Source organism: Amblyomma maculatum, chromosome 1, assembly GCF_055883805.1.
Source record: "Amblyomma maculatum isolate TAMU_Amacu chromosome 1, ASM5588380v1, whole genome shotgun sequence".
Classification (NCBI taxonomy): domain Eukaryota; kingdom Metazoa; phylum Arthropoda; class Arachnida; order Ixodida; family Ixodidae; genus Amblyomma; species Amblyomma maculatum.
The window spans coordinates 180,841,905-180,865,396 of NC_139344.1; the positions used below are offsets into that span (position 1 = coordinate 180,841,905).

General features: G+C 48.5%; 1 protein-coding gene across 7 annotated transcripts in view; it reads left to right on the top strand.

Annotated features, from left to right (window-relative positions):
- Positions 1–1,161: 1,161 nt before the first annotated feature.
- MYPT-75D (Myosin phosphatase targeting subunit 75D) overlaps positions 1,162–23,492 on the top strand; it is a 218,730-nt gene continuing 196,399 nt past the window's right edge. For 3 of the 7 annotated variants that reach the window (XM_084589718.1, XM_084589719.1, XM_084589723.1), the window contains exon 1: positions 1,162–1,438. The gene's annotated coding sequence lies outside the window, so the exon portion shown is untranslated. Of the gene's footprint in view, positions 1,439–22,465; positions 22,554–23,492 lie in introns of all 7 variants that reach the window. The other 4 variants (XM_084589716.1, XM_084589720.1, XM_084589721.1 and 1 more) reach the window with 3 other exon arrangements.

The window sequence follows — 23,492 nt, forward strand, 5'->3', positions numbered from 1 at the left end:
AAAATTTTAAATTCCTAATTAGGCTTCGTAAATATTTTCTATATATAGTTTTGCCCAGCTGCCATTTCAGTGTACTCACTAGGGCAAAAGTAACTTATCATTGGACCATTTTAAAGCTTAGGTTGCACTGGAATAGACCAGCATTAACCAAGTTGTAACCTTGGCCCGCGAGCTTGGCCCAAAGTTGCCGATTGATCCCTGTTAGTCGGACTAATAGTGATATGGTAGAGCCAGCGTAGAGCCAAGTCAGCTTTAGGTAGCCTTTGGAAAACTTCATTATACAGTCTAAAACAGTTGGCCAACGGCGACACGAGCGTATTCTTTCAAACCCCACGTAAGAAATGAGAAATAAGCATTCGTTTGTAGTTCTTCAGGAAGCCTTCGCGTCTTATGTATTTTATGGATTGCAGACGGACCAAAGTGTTGTATGGCTATAACTTGCAGATTAGCTCCACTAGCACTGACAAGTATGTACACTTGGATCGAAAACACTTTGTACCATGGCTCCATGACTCGTACTTTCTTTCTCACAATTCGTTTCATTGGGCACGCTCTGTATATGCCGGAAACAAGCGTGCTAGGGTTTTATGAGAGTTAAAACTGCCATTGAGCGTTTTAGAACTACTGCACCCACAATAACTGCTGCCAGAGCGGCCTGTATGGGTAGCCAACGTCATGGATGCTTCAAAATTACCTCCACCCAACGACTGTGTATGGCCTCTAGGCTGGTAGTGCACATATTCATCACATGCATCGATTTTAGTGCATGGATGTTTTTTTTTTATATGCCGTTCTGGTAATAAGAACAAGCATAATTTTATTGGCGTAGCCATACCAGCACCCACTTACGTTCCTTTACCATGCGGCGATGTAACATGAAGAGCTGTTTCGGCTGTGAAAACACCTTCAACCAGGGGCTGTTAGAAAAAAAAAATAATTTGGAAATAGTTCTGGATAATTTCATCACCCATTTAGTATCATAAATGACAAAAAGGTCGTATTGTGGGCGTGCTGTTTTCGAATGGTTTTGAAAGATTTACGAGTTGATGCGGTGTTCGGCACGCCCGCTACGGCGAGCTACGGCGCTAGCAGACGCCGCGTTGCGGTAGCAGACGACACAGCTGCGCGCGTCTCTCGTCTGCTCAACCACCGCCAGATGACACCGCCGTCAAGATGGCGCCGCTAGCATTTTTCGGTACTGTATGAGTCGGTGGTCGATGCGGCAGGGTGCTCGCGCCGCTCCGTCAGTCGTTTCCTTGTGAGTTTGGGCCAGCCGGGTGTCAAAGTTGTCGCAAGAGTTGCGCCAAGCGGTTTTCGCTAACGGAACGGCGTCGGAAGTGTGTGACAGTGTTTCTGCAAGCTTTGAAAGTCTCCCTGTGTCAAGTACGACCTCAGTTGCTAACCCTAACAAAAAGAAACAAACGCCAGCATCTCTTCGGTAAGTCTCATGGATGAGGAGGGGGAAAGAAAACAAAGTTTTTAACTTGATTGAAAAGTAATTTTAGAATGTATTAAGTTGTAGCATGTCTTCTGATGAGAACGCGCTATCAGCTGGCTGTAGTAATATTGTGTTGTATGAAAGAAAAGAAAACGTTTCGAGGTTGTTAGAGAAGCCTTTGAAAAGTTCCGTGGTGGCAGTTGGGGGAAATACGTGCCTCCTGGCCACAGGTGGTCGTACGACAGGTATTGAGTTGGCTTCTTCCGGCCACCTTAGCGCCTGCTGCAGGGCGTGATTGTCACGCACTTTGTTGACCGTTTTTATAAGGAAGGTGATAGGGTGCAAGGTAGCGGCAGCAGAGCGAGAACGCTCAATTATGCAAGTCTCCGAGGAGCAAGCTCCGTGAAGTTACCTCACTCAAGCAGACACCGGCTAGACCGCCCTTGTCACTGGTATGTTTTTCCCTTGGTGTGCTTATTCTAGGGGCCGAGCTTTACGTGATATCGGTGAGATAATGTTTCACCCAGTTTTGTGGGCACCTAGATATGTCTTGTGTGAAACGGAAACCAGAACAGAGGAAAACCCAAACTCGGGGCAGGCATTTCCGCCCGGGTAGAGCGTATTGCCTTTTCTTTTTTCTTTCCTTTTCTCACCCTATGAATAACTGGGAAGGTAAACGGGGCTGCCTACACTACTGGGTGTTTTTAGCGCTCAGACAGCATGTTATCATCTGCTCTGGTATTCTCGCATGATATTGCTCTGGTGCTCTGAAATAAGCTGCCGTGATCGTTTTGGTATTTCAATAAATCAAAGCGGTTGCCGCATAGGCATCAAGTGGCCAAGGATGGTTGAGTTCTATTGCGGCAAAATGCTTTTAGTTGCTTGTTCTGGTGCGGATATTGAATTCTGAGCATACGTTTTGACCCGCATGCGCGTGCTACTTACTGCTACTTTCGCTCCTGTGTGCGGGTTTGTTGTACTCCCTTTTAAGTCAAAGGCCATGCCGATTGATGTTTCGTTTTGTCATCTTATCTGATCTCGGAGCACTGGCGTTGTATTCGCTCTTTGAAGTTCTATGTGTTTCGGCAAGCCACCTTTAGAGAAGATGCATTCGCGCGTTAGTGTACGAAAGGGGCTCGTAAGTAGTTAGGTGTGCGATCGGATAAAAAGCAACGGTTGCATTGTTGGAATCGGCTGCGTGAATAGGCGTGATTGCAACTTGTTGCCCGTTCAGTAGCCGACTGTGCGCGGCGGCACATCTTGAAAATTCGTTTTGTGCTATTGTTTGATACTGTTTTAATCGCGGTAGTTTGAAGCGTAGATGGATGCTGAATAATGTTTACGTGCAGGTCTGCAACCGCTTCTTTCTTGATTCGAACCTATCGTCTCCTGCACGTGTGATTAGTCGACCTTGTCAGCGAACGACACTTCGAGCAGCCGCTTCAGTCAGCGTCGGCTGTGGCGGGGCTCTGCTGAATATCGGAACTTAACCCCGATACGTGCTTTCGACGTTGCAAGTACCGTCTGCCCTTGAGGTGGCCAGTATGGTTCACGCTGTTTCAGGACGCGGTGTCTGGGACGTGCACCACGAATCAGTGTTCTCACGTAGCTATCCCGAAACCTTCCAACGCTTGTATCGCGGTTCATACTGCGGTTTGTTTCTCAGACGTGCCACGTCGAGCAAACGTAATGAAGGGACGCCGCTGGGCGCTTAAACATTCCTGGGATTGTGCATAGGCTCCCGCAGACATCATGCCTGCCGCGTTGCTGTAGTTGTTCTGGATGGGGCCAGCGAAAGGGGGCACTGCCGCAGTGGGTCCGATGTGATCGCGGCTAAAAGTACCCGGAACAACGTCACCGCTGGTTGCCTTTATTTTTGCTCTGTTGTTGCAGCGCGATTTCATTTCTCTGCCTGATTTTTCGCTGGCTGGCCTGTCTTCGGTGGTTCTTCCAGGATGACATGTGTTAGGGCACGAGGTCCTAGATGAATCAAGCAGGACAGTCGATTGCAGGAGACTGCAGCGAATGCCTCATACGTAGAGGTACAGTTGATGAGCGGCAGGTGACCGCCATCGTTGGCGCCATCCTCGTGGAGCGCCCAGCACTGCTGCGCTCCGTGACCGCGTTTTCCTGTTGCCGCGCGGCCGCTTGTTCCGTTATGCAAGACAGCGTGCCCGATTAGGCCGCTCCCCCGAGGTTTGGTGCTGCGAAATGAACGGTAAAACGGGGCCCGCTCGTTACGTCTCCTCCGCGCTGCTGCTGGAACTCGCGGTGGTAGCTGCGTGGACTGTTGGAGGACGCACTGTGCTGCGCTTCCGAACATCTCACAGGGTTCTTCGCGGATCGAGAACACCTTCAGGAGCGGCGCTTTACCGAGGCCCCTTGCCACATCAGGCCTGAAAGCGGCCATTAAGTGCGATGAGGCCAAGCCTTGCTTGAAACGCCGCTCATCATCAGCCTGACTATACCCGCTGCAGGGCGAAGGCCTCTCCCATATTTCTCCACTTAACCCGGTTCTGTGCTAGCTGCATCCACTTGACCCCTGCGAACTTCTTAACCTCATCCGCCCACCTAACTTTCTGCCGCCCCCTGCTACGCTTTCCTTCCCTTGGAATCCAGTTTGGTACCCTAAGCGACCATCGGTTATCCCCTCTTCGCACTGCATGTCCTGCCCATGCCCATTTCTTCTTCTTAATTTCCACTAGAATGTCGGCAACTTGAGTTATTTCTCTGACCCACTCTGCACGCTTTCTATCTCTTAATGTTACCCCTACCATTTTTCGTTCCATAGCCCTCTGAGCTTGTCCTCAACTTAAAAACCCTCTTGGTTAGCCTCCACGTTTCAGCCCCATAGGTGAGTACAGGTAAGAAACGTCGCTGATTCCTGTTTAACTGCTTCTGTGTGCAGTGTGGTTCGGCGTTCGGGGAAGCATCAAATGAAAGGCGCAGCACGGACGCCTGGATTTGACGCCCGGCAGGGTCAGCTTCGTATATGCGTGAATCGCCTGGTGAAATCGCTCACTTTCGGTCATGACGTCACGTCCGGTCGTGGTCGATGACGTCACCAGATGATTATGTCACAATCGCGGTATCCCGCGAAATCTTGCGACGAAGTGTGACACTTCTCGTGGGTGAACACTCATGAGCCTGTAAAGGCTTTCGCTTTAATATTTAGGCCAGAAGTTTTCTGCTTCCACCGAGTAACTCGCAATCTAAAAAAAGCCTATAAGTAAAAAGTCTCAGTGGTATCATTTTAAGAAATAGCGCAAAAGACGGGACAGGAACGACGACAGCAGGACGAGCGCTGCTGTCTTTCTTTTCCCGTCCTTTAATTGCGCTGTTCGGTAAGACGGCCCCTCACCAACTAGCCCTTGTCCCAGTGGTAGTTTTTGTTTCCTGTAAGCTGGACGCGTTATGTTCTCGTATCAGTACTGACGGAAAAAAGTGCCAAACTAGCGGAACAAAACATGCCTACAAGTTCGTAGACTGCAAAGAAAGCGTTATTTATCAGATCCCCCTCTCATGTCATTGGTTAAACGGGGCGCTGTCTGAATAACCGTTTGAGAGAGCATGGACTCTCGATCGAAAATGGAACAAGTTCTAACGTGTTGCGAACTGCGTTCGTGCAGGCCTTTTCTTGAAGAAACGCCGCGACAGTTTTGCTTGCGAAGTGAAAGAAGTTTAGGAGGGTAGATAGGTAGGCCAGTTGGCGAGACATTGGAAAATTAAAAACCGCAGCAGACACAGGACAGTGGGAGGCGACGACACGGGGCCTTTTATTGAAAACATTGATGGCTTTTATAACCAGGTGGCACATGTGATCTTACAATCGGGTAAGAAAAGATGATGAACCAAAAGACAACCGCGTGCACGTGGAAGCCATGTTTTCAATGAAATTTCAGTTGCAAGTACAGCCCGCCATCGTCGCCTCCCTCTATCCTGTGTCTGCTGCGGTTCTTAATTTTTCGTGTGAAAGAAGTTTTTCTTTTTTTTTTTTTTCTATCATAAAAAGAGACGAGAATTGTGTTGGCGCCATAGTTTTCATGTGACGTCACGCAGCCGCTTCCGCCGGATGTTCACCATTGCCGGGTATACTGACCCTCGATCATGGTGGGCTAGCTAGGCGCTAGCGCTCGGGCCCGTTCGTTCCAGTTCTTACCCGCTCGACTCAGTGGGGAACGCCGGACGGGTTTGCGGACTGCATTTCGACTCTCTGCGCGACCTACGCGCGTTCGGTTTCCGGAGTCCTCCACTACGGCGTCTCTCATAGCCTGAGTCGCTTTGGGACGTTAACACAAACCAACCAACCTACGCGCGTTCGCTACCAGTCCAAGGTGGAAATGTATGGCAGTGTGGACATGTGCAGTCTTCATAAAAAATATATGGTCCACATAAACTGGACTGGTTGGCATCTCCAGCGTTCGAAATCTCGTCCTCACTGTTCTATGGCTGGCCTATAGGTTCGTTCGATTCAGCTGCACTCTCTACACCAGTTCCGTGAAGCTCTGCGACGGTGCCAGTTCCAGCAGTTCGGGTGCAGCATCGGCACCTTCCTAAACGAATGGTAGAGTGCAGGTCTGCTGGCAAGCTGTGGTCGGCTGTGTACAACTCGTTTCAACCTTAAGGAATTTTCGAATAGCACAACGAAGTTTTGCCGTTACCTAGCCGCGTTGTAATGAACGGCACTTGTCAACGAGAACACGATCGAGTTCGCCAAGGTAACGGCTACGCGAACTCACAAGAAGTAGACACACGCTGATGCATCCAGCGCCAACATAAGATTAATGTTCAAATAGCACGTCGCGATGAAGCGTTGACACGAACCAGCCTCAATGCATGTGCACCATGGCACGAAGCGCACACATTTTACTGATTGACCATGCATCAACGCATGCACGTGCCTACTTGCTAGACACGGTTTGAAGTACGCGTCGTCGTTTCTTTGGCGAACTCTTCGTTAACGAGGGGAACAACTAGGGCGCTTCACTGTTTATCGCAACACGCAAGCCTAGTCGCGCAAGCTGTGTGCTTTCACGCGGCGGCAGCACCGTTCGGAACTGAGGTGGTGCACAGTTTTGCTGAACTTCTGCACTTATTGAAACGAACGGCGTCGTGCAGAGGGTGGTGCCATGTTGGATTGCTGAAACGAATGGCAAAGTGCTGCACCACGTGAACCAGTTTTTGAATTCACCAGTTCGCGTAGTGTAGGTGAATCGAACGGACCTTCAAGGAGCCTAGGGCTTAGAGGCGAATCCCATGGGTCGTATATTTTTGACAAAGACTGTACGTATGCTACGCGGCGGGACGGATACGGCTTCCGATGCCAGCTATAGCTGCCTGGTACTTCACGAATTATTTTTCAACCATTTACCAGTTTTCCTTCAACCATTTACCAGTTTTCCTTAAGCTGAAGGTTTTTCTCGAGGCCCATGACCAGTGGACGTGTGAAGAGCGTGACTGCTGTGCGGGGATCATCCAAGTGTGCCGTCGTTCGGTCGATTTGTTGCGAGAAAGATGGATCCGAATTGGAGTATGTATATAGCTGCGAGTGCGGAATGCTTGCGAAATGAAAGAGATGCAGCGCCGTCACTTGCAGCTGGGCGTAGCGCACATTTTATCGCTAAACATGCACATTTATCGCTAAGCATAGACCTGCCGCAGCATTGTCCGTTTCCAGCGGGTGGCCGGTCTGTCCCTGCGTTTGAGTTGAAGGTATTGGAAAAAAAAAAAAAAAAGAAAAAACACGCACTTTCACTCGTTTCGTTACGAGCAACGGCGTCGCAACAAACACGTAGGCGAGATGTGCGTGTATCGACTGCGGAGGTAAACAGCTCGGAGAGCTACCATAGGTCAGCCAAATAAATGCACTTCACTTCTGACTTGCATTCAACTCCCTGCTCCGGCGCGGGGTGCAGGGGTTAGGGCGTTCGACCAGTGTTTCCAAGGATGCGGGATCAAATCCCGGCTGTGGTGGCTGCTTTTCGATGGAGGCGTAAAGCAAGGCGTCCGTGCGCTGTGTGATGTTTGCGCTGGCTAAGGTGAACCCCAGGTGGGCGAAATTTCCGGAGCCCCCTCCCCCAAGCCTCGCATAGACTGAGTCCCCATAATTGTTTCTGCGGGCCGGTCATCCGACTCACTCTTTTCATTGAGAACGTGCGCGAGTAGCGTGCTTACTCTTGAAAGAGGCCAGTTCTGCACGAGTTGGCCTGCTACAAATCTGTTTGTGCATCGCTTTTCCTTCATGCTTGAACGCTTACGCGTGCTTCGGAAAATTAGGATTTTTCTAAATGGAATCATTTTTAGCGGCGCAACACACAAGGGGGACAACGCAGCGGCTTTCTTGTCCCCCTTGTGTGTTGCGTTAAAAACGATTCCACTTTGAAAACATTAACTAGCCCTAAAAAAAACGTCGCTGTTCTCTAAGATGTGGGATGAAAGATATAACGCACAGTGTCAATTTTTTTTTTTGTTGCAGCTCAAACTAAAAAAAAAAAAAGAAGAAGAACGGCAGGTACCTTACATGGGACCTAACAACACTCATTCGACATTGGCTGCGAAGAGTGCTGTCCTTATTTTTTTTTTTTTTTTTTTATAATTTTGGTTCATCTTATATGAGGACCTTGTACGCTGTTTGCTTCCAGTAAATGTGCATGCAAAAACTTGTGAAGTCTGTGCTGTGTCATCAGAATTTTTAGTGATTCGTAATATTTTTTTTTTCTATAGCCTTGGGAGCTTCAGCAATGCTTGTTTGTTGCTTTTCCCCAGACTAAATTGGAGTCGTTCAGGTGGGAAACAAAGAAAGGGTTGTAGACGATTAGTACCTCTTTTTGGGATTTCATAGCGATTGCTATTTAATATTACGGTTATGCAGCTTAATTTACTTTAAATTAAAGATGTTATATGATCATCGTACTTTTAAGTTGAATTAAAATAAACCAGTATAGTGCCTTAAATGGTCGCAGATCGAAATGCCGTGCTCCCTTGTAACAATATCTGTAGTCCTTTTGGTCGAAAACGACTACTCTTGCCTTGTTCAAGTTAATTTGTTAGTGACTGCAAGAAATCCGAGTGTGTGTATATATATATATATATATATATATATATATATATATATATATATATATATATATATATATATATATATATATATATACGCTTTAGTAATTGAGAACGTGATGATACCAGGGCACCCGGTCCGTCGGCGTATATAACGAACTCATTATCCGGGCACTTGTGTACAATTTCAGTAATGTATAAATAATAGAGAGCCTGAAATGCTCCCTGTGGAACTCCCGATACTGTTTTTGGTGTGATGGTGAAAGCATTGACGTCACCGTATTGAAACTGTTTGCCGATAGATTTCAGTATGTTGAGCCGAAAGATGGCAGCCCATATCCAAAAAGCCTTTGCATATGACATCCGTGGAAACTGTGCCTTAGACTGAAGTAGTCTTATTGAAAATATTTTAACTGAAAAATGAACACGTACATCTAGTTTTTATCCAAGGTGGGTTGAAGTTAGCTTAAGGATTTTTTGATTATGATCTTTTAATTTAGCTTCAGTTTTTTTCAACTTCGTCCGTTCAGACATGTTACTTTGGCTCTTTACATCGCGAGACACATTGCTCTTCTATATAAATCTGTCTTTTAATCTTTTTGCCCTACATTCTCGTTAGACGAGTTCCCACTTTATCACCTTTATGGCCCAGTGCGCGTTTCTGACGTTTATTGCAGCTGATGGGCGTTCCTGTGTCTTTCAATACAATAACCAGTAGCGCGTCACCCTGTAAGCATCTAGCCTGTTACCTAAGTCCAACTAGCCCCGAAACAAGTTTTACTCGAGTACCTCCGGCGAAGGCAAGCTGCCGAGGTTGGGTGATTTTATTATGCTCGTCCCATGTCCTGTTTCGTTCGCGCGTCGCAAGAATGATGTGTTTACTGTTCTGTTTCCTGTGACAATGGCCAGAGGCTTATTATTTTTTATTACTTTTGGGCAGCCTCACCGTAGTGTATGTCACACTTGGCTGCGGTAGCCACGTCAGCGTCATAACGTTACGTCACTTTGTGTCAGCTCCGGAGGCCAAGGCTGCTGCCGGTTTCATCCTGTGTGCTGCCGTTTCATCGTGCGTGTGTTTCTAAGTGCCTCGTGTAAGGTTTAGAGCAGTTCTGTCTGTTGCTAGACGTATGGAGAAACGAATCGTCCCCGCGTTTTCATTTAGCAGTGCAACGTGCTCGCCTTTTCAGGCATATATATATACTCTCGTTTTCTTTCTAATAGAGGTTCAGTTGCGAGTGAGCGCCTAAATTGCAATCCAGCATGGTGGTGCTAAGCAGGAAACAGAGGACCCCTTCCGGAATTACACTTGTTATGAAATCTCACTCTGGCTCGTTGGTGGTTGCGCTCTCGCTTTTTGAGGATTGAAAGAGACCGACGACAGGCAAAGCAGTGCATGAGTGCCTCGGAGAGGATTCAATAAGCTAGTGGTCATCGTTGGTCATCAGGCGAATAAGAGAACTGCACGGTAGCGCCGGTCTTCGTATTTAGCATGGCAGGTAAGCAAGGTCCAGCGGCTCTGATGCTGCTTGCGCAGAAAACCGGCCGGAAAAGCAGTAGTTAAACCCTTTACCCATTTTATAGTTTTATTGTGCTTCGTAAAAGAATGGTTAAAATTTCCATCGTGTCTGCAAGTTGAAAGCGGAACAAAGTTGCCTTGTTCGGCACACTGTTCTCTGGAGTAGCTAACCAAGGCTTGTTTTTTTTTTTTTTTTTTTTTTTTTCGCAAGGATTGTTTGGAAATAATGTAATGAATGTTACAAGTGATATAATTATTGTCATCAGATTTCATTCGATTCTTAACACTTGCCCGTCGGCCTGATCCAAGTGACGGCGTAGGGCAGTAAGCCAATAGAGAACTGAAAGCAGGATAACAATGCAATCTTTGTATCGCCCCCCCCCCCCCCCCCCTTCCCCCGAACTCTGCGGATAACAAGGTGCCGCATCGAAATACGAACATGTCTGGTAAGGCCTTCCGTGCCATTATAGAAACAGTAGTATCCAAACCTTCGCACTGGAAATGCACCCGCTAGCCTTGTATTGCTAACCGTTTATCTTGCGAGTAAAATTAGGCGATGTAGGCTCGCTGCCTGGTATAACACCCTCGTGGTGCTGCAAGCGTTTCACGGCAGATCCTGTTCCCACGTTCGCATTTCTGACTCGCATCTGAAAAATCGCGCAGTTGCACTTAAGCGCTATTCACTAGCGACCGTGGAACAGATCTCCAAGGTATATTTTTACAGCAAAACTGTGACCTCTCGGCATACCGGCGAACCTCTTGCGCAACGGAGCAAACGACATGGTCCCGCGCGCGCCGATCCTTCGTATGGCTGTTTCGCGGTGTCGATTTTATGAAAATTGCTACCAGTTCATTATACTCTAAATAAGGGCTCTAGAATAGGTGAAGTGAGCTCTGACCTTTCGTAGAGAGCATACATGATTTTACTTGAAACGGGCCGTTGTGGCTGAGCTAGTTCAGCACCGTGTTTGCAAACACAGGGGGCGGGGGGGCGCTCGCGGACTCCGCAGCACACTGGTAGTGAAAAGCAGGTTTATCGCCCATAGGAATACATGGAAACGGAGTTTTTCAAAGCAGGTCTCCGAGTCGGGACCTCGAGTCATAGAAACACGTGTAAGCAAAACTTACCGAAATAAGTGTTTGGCTCTGCAGGGCACCTGCGGCGCCAGCCGTTCGTTAAATGTTGGCGGGGGCTGTGAAGAACAGTGTGACAAACTGTGCTACGTAATTTCGAAGATTTCCAAAACGCTCCAATGAACAGTGAAGCCGGACGTAGCTTCCGAAACGCTCGCTGCCCTCCGCGCTTTGTGCTCCTCCGAAGGGCTGCTCACTTAGTCCGACATGCCACCGCATGCGCAAATTTACTGTGTTAAACAACTTAGCTCCATGGAAAGCACACGAAACAGCATTGCATATTGTTTCAGACGATACCGACGCCTAGTTAGGCGTCCGCGAACGCTGCTGTTTGTATATAAATGCGGTGTTGGTCGTCTGCTACTGTGCGCGGTTTGTCGAACTGTCCGTAGATCTGTGTTCAGTGTGAGAGTTTATATATCGTTTGAACAGCGGCATTTGCGAAGGAATGTAGCGTGCGCGACAGCATGTCGGACTACTCTAGGAACTTGCGCGATTGGAAGAAACTCCGAGGGGATGGTCGGCCCCTTGAAAACTTTTCTTCCCATATATTCCTATGCGCGCTGAGCCTACTTTCTACTTCCAGTCGGCCCAACCGGGCGACAGCATCGCCACCGCATCTTGCTTAAAATCGGCGTTGGCCTGTACTGAGCCGGAGGACCAGGGTTCAGTCTTGTCCACCGCGCTTTGAAAGAGCGGAGAGCGAGGCGTTCGTGCGCTGTGCGATGTCAGCGCACGCTAAAGGACTCCAGGTGGTCGAAATTATCCGGAGCCCTCCACTACGGCACCTTTCATAGCCTGAGTCACTTTGGGAACGTTAAACCCCACAAAACAAACCAAACAAAATCGAAGCGAGTTGCAAAGCCTGTTTGAGTTCCCTTGAGTTTGGTGTTGGGTTGAAAGTCACAAGGCGACACGTGGATGTGAAAAACACCGCAGTGGAGGGCTCCGGAAATTTTGACGTGCTGGGGTTCTTCAACGTGCACTGGCATCGTACAGCACGCAGATGCCTGGCGTATATCAGTCTCAACGCTATACCTGCTCGTGATTGAACCCGGGCTCAGCTACCGCAGCAGGGGGATGTCGTTTCCAGACAAAGGTGACGGCCTGAAGGGGTCGTGATCGAATGACTGTGTGGGTGTACAGCTTTCCAATAAGCGGTCACTGGTCGCCGCCATATTGCTCGCTGGACTGTTTTTGGCGCTTGGCGCTAGCACGGTGGAAGCCGCAGCGGAAGCGGCTTTTCAGCAGTTCAGAGAGAAGGCGTTTCGACCTCGCTCAATGGGAAGGTCTGTACCGTAAAGGGCTTGTGCCCCAGCTCGAGCAGTGCTTCGGACCATACATGGCAGTAATTGAATTATAGTAATGGAATTACTGTAATTTAATTACTTTTCTCGGTAATTTGTAATGTAATGAATTCCTTTTTCAGGTTGGTAATTTTGTAATGTAATGAATTACATTTTGGCAGTAATTTCGCAGCAAAAGGAATTAATTCCTTTCGAAATTACTTTTACTAAAATGCGCCACTACTCCTTCAATAGACGACGAAGTAGAGTGCCGCGAAAGCAGGAACGGCGTGCGGCCAGCGAAGCCAGCGTAACGGATCGGCAAAAGGGGACAGAGTTGTGCAGAACAGTGCGTCTGAGACCTCAACCATTCTCCAAGCAGCAGGATACAAGGCGCCAAGGGAATGCTAGAGAGATGGTGCAAGAAGGCTGCAGCTGAAAACTAGTTTGGAGCGCGGCGTACCGGCACTCCCTGTTGCGTCGGCTAGGACACCGTGGTGCCTGGTTACACTCAACACCACGGGGCGAAGGAGGATTGGGGTTGGGGGAGATAGGCAGAAGGGTCCATGACGTGAGGCACCGTGGCTTGAGCTGAGCAGTGAGCACAAATGTGCCGACATCGATTCTTATGACTGCGGAAGCAATAAATAACCTAGCTTCTCGGGCGCTTCAAATGGCGGAGACAGCTCCGGGCCAGCAAGACGCTGGGTTCGCCGGTCATTTCAAGACCGTTCGACCATGTTTTTTTTTTATTTTTTTTTTTTTGTGGTAGTCTTGTTTTTGTAATCGCACGTACTGTAGGAGAGAGAGAAGGAATAGCTCTCCTGGACGGAATTTGGCGGGAAGACGAAAGAATGTGGGTGTTTCGCGTCTGGAGAACAAGTTGTTTTGCTTACTAGCTTTGCTTAGTTTTTGCATGGTTGGAAACTAGAAAATAATTTAAAAGTAATTTAATTACTCAGTAGAAGTAATTGTAATGTAATTTCATTACTTTTTGGGAGTAGTAATGAGTAATGTAATTTAATTACTTTTCTGCGAATTTCAGCTAAGTAATTAGTAATTTAATTCCTTTCCAAATGTAATTTTGCCATGTATGCTTCGGACTGGCAGCCTTGAGATTCATATACACTAAAGCTGGAGTATGATATCCAACTGGAATTATTCACTTGTGAAGATATTAGAGATTATAGTTACCTCAATTCTACAATGTGCATTTGTTTTGTACACAGATCCGGACCGGTATTGTAATAATGTTTTTTCTTTTTTCTATCTTGTGAAGAACGTCACGTTTGCCGCAGATTCATGTAACTTTTACAGTGGACTTTTTGCGGTTGTCTCTCAATTTTACTGGGGACTGTGTAGTTGTGATTTACACTTTTCTGCGGCGCTTCCTCATCCTGTGTGTGCGCGCTGCACCGTGATAAGCAGTATGTAATACTTTATTGCACGGTTGTTTAATTTTTTAGCGGTGATCTGCTGGGGTGTCGATAAGAATCGAGAATCGGCTGCTAAACGACGCCAGCCACCGACAGCTGCCAGACGCGAATTGCAGTACATTTGGAGCACGGAGTGTCGCGCGGTGCACGCAGCAGGCATGACGCCTCGCGCGCGGCTCTCGGACTTCCCTTGAGCTGGATGCTCGGCCACTATACCATTTGCAGTTTGCGTGCTTTGTGCTTGCCCGGAGCGGATGTTTAAAATACCATGCCGACTCCTGTGAACGCAGCGCTGCCGTAGCACTATATACGGCGCATCCACATAGCCGTGCCACATGAAATAATGTATAGTTAATTGTTTCAAGCATAACAAGATAAACTTATGTCAACCTTGCAGCCATCGCCTCGTTGGATGTGCAGTCTGCTGTGAGGCCTTGGGATCGAAGGTGCCTCTTTTGACACGTTTTTTCTTTCTTTCTTTTTGCTTCCGTGCTAAGCGACGAAGGAGTGTTAAAAGCGCAGAAATTGACTTTGCCGAGGCAGGCGCACGGCAGACAGGTTAGGAGCCGTCGTTCTCAGTCACTGCATTATTGTGGCCGAATTCAGTATTGTGGCACCTTGGTATAATTATGGCTGCTCCACGAAGAAGTGAGGCGCGCAGTTCACCACCGTTCTTAGTATATATGGTTCAGGTAGTCCTGTCGAAACCCAGCGGCCGTACCAGCCGGTTTGTCGCGGCTCCTGAAGTGTGCCCGTCACTCGGGCAAGGCGCCGCGCACTTGTGAAACGGGGACATGCGCTTCCCAGACCAGCGGCGGTCTTCCGTTCGGATTTTACGTTCCTCTGGACGTCGCCTCTTGATCTGGAAAAGACGGCCTTTTGCGCATGCAGAGTAGCGCTCCGTGGGAGGTTATTTTTCGGCTGTCTTTGACCGCGGACACACAAAAGGAACCCCGGAGCGCGGACGATGTGGCTCATCGATTGGATCGCCTGCGGTCCTGGCGCCAAGTTGGGCCATCCCGCCTGGCGCAAACGAGTTTCTGATACGTAGCTTTTCATCGTCGCCGTCCGGAGGGAAAAAAAAAAAAAAAAAAAGGCGGGTCGGAAGAGCTCTCCGCTGCGGGCCGGTTTTTGGCTGTTTACTGTCTGTACTTCGGGAATTTGTGGCAAGATGGCCTGCAGACACTACGCAGTCGTTTTCTTGCCCTGATCAAGGAGGCTATTTTCTCTGGTGTCACGCGACGTACTTAAAGTGCCTAGAGTTTACTTATTGGTCGCATTTTCGCCCAAACGAAGGCTCTCAATAAGGAAGACGGTCTAAAAGCGGCCAAGGCGAAATTGATCATTGTATGCCCTTAGAGAAAGGAGGGCATAGTGAATAAGGCAGCTAAAGTAGCCCAATTATTCTACAGTGGCAAAAACAACTGGGATGCTAATGACTAAGCCAGGGAGGACATCCCTTCCGAGAGAGACCACAGGCCTTACATGGAAGAAAAAAAACGGCTGGTGAGGATCGGGCGATTAGAGCGGTACTGGAAGAAATTGGCCACCCTTCATACTGTTCACGGCCTCGAGCGTATGCTGATATCTTCGCAGAACGCTCACCATAATCCATAAGAAAGGGGATGTCGGGGAAAAAAAAAAAGACGTATCAGCCGACTCTCCGTTACCTGCAAAATGCGCGAATGGACGGTGTCAATATCAAAAGCATTTGACTCACCTTAACAGTGATGCAGGCATGTCCTAAAACAGAGAGGCGAATGTGTAGCTATTGCACAGTGGACTTGTCGGGTGACAAAAGGTCGCTCTTACTGCATACCTAATTGGGCAAAATTGGGGACAGTGGGCGAATACCGTCACTGCGTACGCACTTCCGCGCTCTCAGTTCCGGAGTTAATCCTCACAGCGCCTTGTATAAAGCCGGTAATTTTGCTGCAGCATCGTTCGGTTGCCGAGAATCAGCGCAGCATCTCCCGCGCATTAAATTGATCCGGGGTTGTGCCTGTAGCCGTTATGCCACTTTTCCGGACGGTGGAGCGACATCGCAGGCCGATGGCGCCAGGAACTCTCTGGTGCAATCGGCGGAAATGGTTTGCGTATATGCTTAATACTCGTTAGTTATGCGCTTATATTTCTCTTCCTTCGGTGATTAGTTTAATTTGTGACAACCACTTTAGTCAGCGGTGGAAAGCTTTCCTCGCAGCCTGAGGGGAACGAACGTCGCCGACCTGGCATCATTCCACTCCTGCAGAGGCGACTGTTTTCCAAATAACAGGGTAAATGTGGCGGCGTCAAGTAATGCTCGTTGGGAGGTTGTCACGAAAACTGGTTCCGCAAGCGCGTGTGTTGTTCTGCGGAAGAATTGTACCACCCGGGTATACCGTTGCCGCGTTTGGAATTCACGTCAGGCAAACATAGGAATGCGCACGCCGTCGCTCGAAGGCTTCTAACGGTGCTTGTATTCTTGGTGGTAACAACCGAGCTGAGCTCAAAACATATATGTTACGAATTAACACTAGTTACAGTTATTAATCAGCTACAGTTTAATGCATTGGGCCTTCGTCGCTTTCGCATTAATCGCGCGCAAGTCCATTAAGTGCTCCAGTAATTTTTTTCTTTGTGTTGAATATGGTACGACTTCTTCGTACAGCTGCCGATCATTTCTTTTAATTTCGCTCTTCCACGGTGACTCGACGTTCGTCTGCTGAACCGGTAGACCCGGGCTCGATCAGGGCGGCCGCCTTGAGACGGAGGAGGAATGCGCTGACGTCAGTGCACGTTAAGGAACCCCATGTGTTCGAAATTTTCTGAGCCCTCCACTACGGCGTCCCTCGCAGCCTTTGGGACGTTAAGCCCTAAAAATCTAAAATGTTCAGTTTTGTGCACCGTTTTACCAGGCTCGGTGTCGCGCGCTTCTCATTGTGACGGTGTTCGCGGCTGCCGGCCTCAGGGACGCGCCGTCGCGGCTGCGTGTCATCATGGTTTCGCCGATCGAAACAAAGTCGGTTGCCCTCTCGTATTGTTAACGCGTTCGAAGGGTCTGGATAGACATTCATCACTTAAAACTATGTAACTGCAGCAGCTGCACACCAAGATCGAAGGGTGGTCAGATATTTCGGGTGGCTGTGCATTAGCGAAGCATTTTGGTCAACTTGTGTTTCGTTTTTATCGCAGCTAAAGCTAACTTCAGCTCGGTTGTGAAATAGGGATTTTGAATGTTCGCCTTGTTCGCTTTGGACTCGAGGGCCGCGCTAAGCGATGATTGTGTTTCGAAAGTCAGGTTGGAACCTTTTATCGCTAGCAACCTGCAATCCCTTAGAGCGGTGGACAGAATTCAGGAAGGCGCCCCGAAACTATTTTATTCACGAGCCTCCGACTTCACTGGTGAGCTGTGGCCTGCACTGCTGGCCACCATACTCCGCGGGTGCGCCGTCCTTCCTCGAGCGTGTATCGTGCGCGCTCAAGAAAGCAGCGCTCTTTTTCGCGGCGTGACCGCGGAATTTTCGGCCTTGAAGCGGGGGCTGCGCTGAGAGCATTCTTCCCGCCAGTTGATTAGTATTTCTTGGAAAAAAAAAAAGAAAAAAAAAAGATGGTTTATACCTGGCCGTTGCGAATCCGCGCATAGGTCGCAGTATTTCTTTTGCCGTGGTGAACTACCATTAGGATGCGGCGCTCGAGCCCCATTTCCCTGTTCTTACTTTTTTCCTTGGCGCCTTACGCCCGTCCTTTTCCCTCCAAGAGTAATGAAAACTGGTCCAAGTATAGCCGCGCCGCCGCCTCTCCGTCCTTTGCAAATCGCAGTGTGCGCTGGGCGCCGAAGCTGCAGGACTGTATACCTGAAAAATGGCCTTACCTCGGTGTTCTACTTCGCAACGCTGGTTGGGTCGGCCGCTGCATCTCCTTTGTCGCCGCGGTGTACGCCAAGATTCTCTAGGAGAGGAAACCAACTTCTCGGGCCGTGTTTTCACTCCATCGAAGCAATCGTTTGAGAACAAAGGAGACTGGCGAGGAAATGTGTTGCGCGGTTTCCACCAGTATTGTCGCAGTGCGCGCTGACTGGCCGCGTGCTTTTTGCCAAATGCAGAGCTTATTCGGCGTGCGTCTTTCAACCTATACCTTCGCACTGACCTTCAGTTAATTCGCTGCGGGAGCTTTTTTCGTGGTCATCCCTTTGGTTAATTAGTCTAATATTTTCAGACTGCCTTGGGTCGTTTCCTGAAGCGGTTCGCATTTCCAGGCGGCTGCGCGGAAGGAACGCTTCCGCCTCTTTGACCCGGCGGCGCTTTGCGGCCTATCGCCGATCGGCGTCTGCCCCTTTTTCCGCTTTTGCCACCTTGCGTCATTCGTTTTCCGCCGCTCACGCGAGCTGAATGGCTATTTCGGATGCACCGTTATTTGCATGGCACGGATGCCTGCGCGTCTCGCCCGTCTTGCGCTTCAGCTCTCGTGTGTGGCCTCTAGGGCGGTGGCAAAAATGGAATTGGCTGCGTTTTAAGATAACCGCTACGAAGCGTCAAAGGATAAAATTGAGCGCAAATGTTGTCCAATTCCTGTGCGGAAGTTTGGCGGATCTGACCTTCGCGCTCGCATGCGGCGTAGCTTGCGTCGGCAGAGTGAGTCCTGGGAACTGCTTGCTGTAACGCTGCGTGTCCACGTGGCGTTTCGACACGGGTCTGGGGATTCAGTCCACACCAACGGCGAAGAGTGCTACTCGGTAACTCCCGCCCCTTTTTCTCACTCCTCGCGATTTCATTCTCAGCAGCTTCTGGAATAGGGGAGCCGTGTGAGGTCGGCAAGCGGTATGCGAGGTGGACTGCGCTTTCTCCGCTTGCGCGATCCACCAGTCTGCGGCGGGCGGACCTCGAAACCGTATGTATGGCGGGCACGGCTGTCGTAGATTATGTAACGCGTGACCGTGCTGCATGGTTGCCTAACAAGCGGAAACAAGCCGTTTGCACGTTTTGCCAGTGAGTGTCGGCACGAGGCCATCGTTTAGCTGTCTCGTTTTTTGACTCTTTTGTAGTTTTAAGTGCAGTTGCGTTCAAGACGCAGCTTCTCTTCGCCAATGGGTGCAGTGACTGCTCAGAGGTTGCACGCTCACATTATGGCGTTGTGTTCGACGACAAGCAGACGTCGAGCGTTTGTGTGCCTACAGCCCGGCATCGGTGTCTGTGCTGGTATTTGTCATTCAAACATCAGTGTCAGTGATCGTTCAGAACGTTACACAGAACCCCTGCACTCTGTTACCCCACTCGTGACTTTAATTGTGTGACGGCTGCTGAGCGGTAATTTCTTTTGCCTTTATACGGTTCGTGTTTAGTTATTATTTTTCTTTTTGTGCGGACTTCGCGATCTGAAAGGCCACCGTTGGGTTCGAACAGTCTACTCGAATCAGTACGGAAACACTTTTCGGTGTTTCTGCGTTCTTCGTCTGTTTCTTTCGCTTCAAATGACCGACATTTATTCGAGGAAAATCATGGTGCGTGTAATGTAATGGGGCGTGCCGTAATGCGTGGTGCAATTTTTTCTTGCGTCTTGGTCGCCCGCTTAGTTCGCAGATGGTAGAAAAACTTACTCCAAGAGAGAGAGAGAGAGAAAAAAAATCAGGTTCTGTAATATATACAGTTTTTTTCGTGTCAATAAGATATATTGTGGTTTCTCACCTAATGACTTCAAATTATTATTTTAACATTAAAAGTACCATGAAACTTTTTACCGAGGATAGAAAAGGCGCTCAACGGAGAATCTGGCGCTCGCGCGCAGCGACATCAGATTCGAAAAGGCGTGCTGCGCTTGGACGCGTGGTGTACTGAGGTGGTTATACAAGGCAAACAATTGGAGGCAAGTAAGTCGGTTCGAATCTCTATCGATTAACTAGGCTTGCGGATGCATGCCAATTAGGCAACAAAATGGTATCGGAATGCTGCACGAAGAACGGTTGCGTCCCAATTTTAATACGATTGAGGACAAACCTGCTCCATATGGAGGTCCCTTAGTGTTGTCTTCAGAGCGAATGGCGCGCCAGATGAGGTAAAGGGTGCCCTGGCACACAGGTGTCTGTTATGGATGCCGTTGTCCCGTCGCTGGCTCAACAACGGCACAGATGCTGTCACAGTTACGCAAGCCAGGGACCCACGACCTTTTCTGAGACGTTGCTCTAGGTTAAAAGCTCAGACCTTACTTAGGACTAGAACCTTTGACCATACTTGGAACTGGAACCCTCTACCTTCTCTCTCATTGAAACCATTGACACTATTACGTTACACAGGCGTTGCAGTGGACCTTAATAACAGTGCCATATGCCCGTACCGTCTTGCGACACAACGGGCTTAAACTTAATTGGTCCCGAAGGACAAGTGGCGAGTTCCGCACCCTTAGGGGAAATATAAATGAATGAAGGGGTTTGCTACTACAGCGACCCACATCCGAAGGAGCAGGCCCGGAGAGACTCCCATGCCATGGAGATAGAGGGTGCCCTGTGCCCATGTGCTGTGCGATGTCTCCACTACGACTTCCCTCATTATAACCCGAGTCGCTGTCGGACGTTAAACCCGATAAGCCACATCTTTCGGCGCGCCCAGTGTGAAGGCTCACCCATCCCTGCTCTATGTCAGAGGGAAAGGTAGGCTAAAATCGCGTGGTGAGGTGCCACCTCCGTCGGGTTTAAACATCATTTGTAAATTATAGAGTCCGCAGAGAGCTTGTAAATTAGACTTGAATAGTGCTCTCAAAGGCCATTTTTACAGATTCGTTGCATTAGAAGATGGCGATCAAAATGATTTTAAGCTCCCTTTAATCACCGAAATACGGTGAACTAGAATACCGAAAAAAAAAAAAAAGATCTTGGTATTTTTCATATATATATATATATATATATATATATATATATATATATATATATATATATATATATATTGCTAAGGGAAACGTACGCAGCGGTAAACGCCAGTTAACTGTTCGAAGCACACACCACCAGAACGAACCCAGCTTAGCCTGAGCGTCGTCTTCACAACACCACACCAGCGCGTCATCTCGATATTGCGCACGGTAACAGTATATGTAAATACGTTCTCACTCAAGTGAATTCAACTGTCTAGAGAACTCGAAGTAAGCAGTAAAGCAGCTCCGGAGCGTAAGGAATTGCATGAAAAAAAAAATTTAATTTCTCGGAAAATTTTTAAGGACGAAAAACCGCAGATACGGCACAAAGGTAGGGGATCGCTTCGTGTTGTCCACTGCTCCCGTTCCATGTCTTCTACATGTGGCTTTTCGTCTCTATTACAACTGTATTGATTCATATTCTTATTGTATTCATATGCAGCCGTCAGCTTCATGGTAAGGTGGTCCAAGTAGAAATAGGAAAGGCACAGTACAATTCAGTGGCATGAAGCTTTTATCTCGAGCGAGGTGACAGCGCTCCAGAGCCTAGATGTAGCGTGCGATGTTGCCTCTCAGGGGCATGACTGCGAAACTTAAAAACGAAGCTGCCGCCGCGTGCATCATGACACCCCGCATGTTAACTGGAAAAGCCTACGAATGCAGTCCTCGCCCCTAGCCTGCCGGAAGCGTTGCCGCGTTCAGTGTGGTCATCGCTACCGTGGCCTTCACGTGTGCCGCGAGTCGTTTGTTTATATCTGTACAGATGTTTTAATAAGCGCCCAGACACGACAATGCGGTTTGTGCAGGTTGATCGTGTGGCAAACATTTTCTGCGGTAGTAGATACTAAAATACTTATAGTTCCCAGTCGAAAAAGAAAACTACAGAGCCGTGTCAAAATGCGACAAAATATTCTGTGGTTCTTTCGTAAACGACAAATTTTTATGCAGGCGTGTAGTACTTTTCTGCAGTTCTGTAATTTGTTCTGTACTAGTTGTCTGTTGTCTCTATGTGTTGTCACAACAGGTTGCCTGTCAAAAACAACACAAATTCCGTCGTAACAACAGAAAAATTTATGTAGTTTTTCCCGACTGGGTTGTCTATTATTAACCAACATTCTAGTTTTTGGTTTCAGGGCACATTTTTATATGTGGAATGATTCAACAGCAGAAATGGTTTTGAAATTTCAAAATGCAGGTGTACCGAACGCCTGATACCGCGGCTTGTATATACTTACGCTAGGGATACGCCGCGGAGTAGTATAGCCGTGTTTAAAGACTCAAAAGAAATCCCCCCCCCCCCCCCCTTTTTTTTTTTTTTTTTTTTTTTTGCGTGTGTGTACATGGAAAGGCAGGTGGATTAAATTTATTGCCACTTTCCGTTTAGTATACCAGGCAACGTTGCTCGTTAGATGAGCCAGTAAGAGAATTGCATGCTGGTCAGTTTCGTGTCCTTAACGCAGTCTTCGGCGAACAATCATAAACGAGAAATCCCTGTAAACAACACCAACAAAACATGCCCCCCCCCCCCCCCCCTCCCGTTCCTGAAGAAGATACTGCGACCATAGGGTGTCTCATCGACCACACAAGGGAGGCTATATAGCGCCGACGTTCGTGCATGTCGGAGCCCGGCGTTATTTCGCTGTCGCCTTGCGACTGAAGTGGACGCCGCCCACTTTGTGGCTGTTTGTCGCGCTAACAGTCATCGTTTCTGGTCCTTCAGGAGTGAAATTCGCCAACATTTGAAACCTTGCCGACGGTACTTGCTTGATGCTGGCACATCGAAAAGAGCGTCAAGACCCGCGAGAGAGGTAAGAACAAAATCTCAAATATGGCGGGTGTTTACCTTGTGCTTCTAGCTTGCGTAACTCGCGCTCTGCATTGGTCGTCGGGCGGACGCTGACCCGAGTTGCGATTGGCATCGCGACAACTACGCGGCGGAGCCGGCTTTTATCGCAGAAGTAACTGTGCGTGAAACGACCCCCGTTGTCCACGAGCGCCCCCCCCCCCCCCCCCCAAAAAAAAAAGAAAAAAGAAGACAATAAAATAAAATAAAATAAAAGCGTCGGAGGCGAATGCCGATGTTAGTGATAGCGCGAGAGGAGTTTCGTGCTGCTGTTGACGGCAGAGCAGTCGTGCATCATGGCAGATGCGGTGCAGCTCTGCGGTGGGTGCTTGGGCACGGAGGCCGCGTTTCGACGGGGCGCCAAGTGCGGCCGTGTCAGCGCGCATTAACGCCAGATAGTCGGAATCAATCCGGGGCCCTCTACTCCTGCGATATGGGAGGAACACACACACACGCGCACACACACACGCGCACACACACGCGCACACACACGCGCACACACGCACGCACACACACACACACACACACACACACACACACACACACACACACACACACACACACACACACACACACACACACACACACACACACACACACACACACACACACACACACACACACACACACACACACACACACACACACACACACACACACACACACACACACACACGCACGCACGCACGCGTACACGCGTACATGCGTACACACACACGTACATACACATACATACATACATACATACATACATACATACATACATACATACATACATACATACATACATACATACATACATACATACATACATACATACATACATACATACATACATACATACATACATACATACATACATACATACATACATACATACATACATACATACATACATACATAC